The sequence below is a fragment of the Cupressus sempervirens genome, chromosome 1 (genome assembly GCF_028749045.1).
Source record: "Cupressus sempervirens isolate cs-2001-9-10 chromosome 1, ASM2874904v1, whole genome shotgun sequence".
Classification (NCBI taxonomy): domain Eukaryota; kingdom Viridiplantae; phylum Streptophyta; class Pinopsida; order Cupressales; family Cupressaceae; genus Cupressus; species Cupressus sempervirens.
The window spans coordinates 885,154,033-885,157,395 of NC_143118.1; positions in this window are offsets into that span (position 1 = coordinate 885,154,033).

Below are 3,363 nucleotides of genomic sequence, written 5' to 3' on the forward strand. Positions count from 1 at the left end.
AAATAAGAAAGAAAATAAATTGGCATATGTATAGATAAAAGCTATGTATATATTATGCCATATGTATGGGGGAGATATGTAAGATATGTATATACATCAACTTTACAAAGATCAATTTTGAAAAATCAAATTTAGAATGTCAGCTAACATAAGTTTTGGTTCATAAGTTTTTTTGTCACTAATGCCAACGGGGGAGATTGTTAGCATTATGTTATATTTGTCATTAGTGACAACACTTATTCAATTCTAAATGCTTACCGAGCTCATCACTCAATCTACAATTTATACTGAGCATTCAATGGTTACCTTGTAAGCTTAGCAGTTAAGCAGTTTACACTGAGCATTCCTAAAGCTACCAAGTGAATATAGGCAATGTGAAGACCAGCAGTGTCTACCGTGCTCCATAGTGTTTATCGAGCAGTAAGTTTGTGTCATGGAGATTCAGTGTAAACCGAGCGTTTGTAGAAGTAGTGTTTACTGAGTGAAGCAAGGTAAACTCAGTATGCAGTATCTACCAAGTGACACTACGTCTACTAAGTCACCAGTGATTACCAAGTTTAGAACTACATCAAGTGATTAGTATGGATCAAGCCTTCACTTCTACTGAGTGCATGATGATGTCGAGTAATGTAGTGGACGTCGTGTATCAGAAGGTCACCGAGTCAGTTCAATGAACTTGAGTTATTTACTGTTGGGCTGACTTTGTCATATATTAGTTTACTTGTGTTTTGGTCGACCTTGCAATTTTGTAAATTTGAAAGGTATATATGTAAGGTGTATTGTAAGATATCCTATGTATCAAGTAATAGCGAAGTAATGTGAAGTAATCTTGAGAAGTACATGTGAAGGATTTTCAACAATAGTTCAAGGAATACAGTAAGGTCAATACAAAGGCAAAAAAGTTATATCCATCACATGAGGTGATCAGTGCATAAAGGATCTTATCAGCAATCAGTTGTAAGTAGATCCACTATTTCATCTTAATAGTTGAATCAGCTTCTAAATCCTTTAACAGGGTAGACTTACCAGTCTTTGTATAAATCTGTTAACCGAGTGTTTACTTCATTGTATGTTTGTAAATCCTTTAACAAGGTGGACCTAGCAGTGCTTTGTGCTCCTAATAGGGTAGATCACTAGAAGTGGTCAATGTAAGCCTTCACAAACCAACTTTATGCTACAGTATTGAAGTTTTGTGGGTATCATCCCCACCCCAGTTTTACTTTCTATTTGGAAGGTTTCTGGGTCACCAAAATATTGTGTTCTTTTTGTTAGTGTAGTTTTTTATTTTTCCTATTTTGCTAGGTTTTTCCTACACTTTTAATAATCTCGTTTAGGTTAATAAAGCATGTCTTATTAGGTGAATGGTTGTGAGGTGTCACCTTCCTACATGTGAGCATCCATTAGCTATCTTGGGAAGATACTTTGCTATCTTTAGTCCGATAGATGGTTGCTCCTCATTGGTTGGTGTTGCCACCTCCTCCCTCTTCCTAGCCTATATAAGCATGCTACCTGGCTTGTTTTTGCATCCTCTTAATGCTATTTTGCTTCTAGCATTTGCATTTCTCTCTTGGAGACTAACTCTGTGTTGCTATTTTGATTTTGTATCATTTGCATTCATAGTTTAGATATTTATTCTTTGCACTAGCTTTCTGGGTTATTAATCTTTTCGGATTCTAACACTTTTGTGTGATGATGTTTTATCTTCCAGTACTAATACATGCAGTAGTATAGATGGATGCGTGGTAAATTTAAAAGAAAGTTTTAAAGTTACTGATTCACCCCTCCCCTCTCAGTAACTTGTCATATCTTGAATATTTCCAACAATAATGGTGAGTATCTCTAAATCCTTTATGGTGGATAACACATATGGTGATATCTAACAATGTGCTATAAATGTAATCCTTCAACTTCATTATGGTGGGAGATTCTTGTGATAGTTCCTGACAACGTGTCATAATGGTAGAAATCCTAACTCTTCATGGTAGATAACACATATGGTGATATTCGGCAATATGCCATAAAGATAATTTATGCATCCACTAAAGCAGATATTGTATAAGTGAATATGTCTTCACCTAATTTGAAAGTCTCCCTAGCTAAAGAGAGAATTTTGAAGTTAGCCTCAAGAGACTTATGTATCTAATTCATAATGATGTCTAAATAAGACAGAGTATTATTTTAGATATCAATTGATTAATTTTATTATGACTTATACAACACACTTTTATATATCATTCTCATAAGTAAGTCTTTTTAGACAACATCATGAGGACGAACTAGAAGTTATGAAGGATTCCTCCCTAGCTAAGAGGGAGTATTGATGTTATTGTAGCTATGGTTGGATTCTTTCATGTTAACATAGATGACATAATGGTTGTGATTATATAAGTATTGTTAAGTAGGAGATATTTTCTACAGCAAGTCAAATATTGATATTGTTGTCAAGATTTAACTATGTAGTTTTTGAGTTAGACTCATTGACTCATATTTTGTGAAAATATTGTGTTAACAATAATTAGAAACAAACAAAGGAAAAGCTCAAATTATGTGAATTGAGGAATAATCTTGATAAACTTCATAAATTTTGTAAATAGGGGAATGACCCTATATTAATTTATGTATTTTTAATAGACATAAGTCCTCAGATAAGACTAGAGGTTTCTTGAATCCTTTCTTTCCTTTCAATGCACATTTGAATGGAGGAAACATGTATAAACTTTATAAATCAATGATAAAAAGTTTGGGCTGTGACCTTTTACCAATCAAATAATAATTATCATTATTATTATTATATAAAAAACTGAAAATATAATTATTATATGAATATAAATTATATATTAAATATAATAATGTAATAATTATTGTATTATATCATATAATTTAATTAAATGAAAGGTGTTGTCCCTTGGTTATGGGGCACCAACATCATAAATGTAAGAAGATTAAGTCTTCCTCTTAAGTGTGAGATTGAAAAACATATACACTATAAAAAATTAACACTAACTATAACTCTTACTTTATTCTTAGTTCTAATTTTTAATTCTATTCTTAATGCTTTTGAAATTATGGTTATAATTTAATTAATAAAATGATTATTTTAATTATAATTTTTATATATTTATTTATACTTTCAAGTAAATAAATAAAATAATAATGATAACTATATTACTTATCTTCCAATAGTTTAAGATAGAATTTAAATGATAATTTTAATTATATAAAATCATATTCTTATAAATAAAAAATATTTTATATTCTATGCTTTATTTTATGTTTTTTTTTGTTTTTTAATAGTGTGAATTCATGTCCTTATAACAATATTATAAATAATAATAATAAATTAAAAATTATTTTTAAATATAG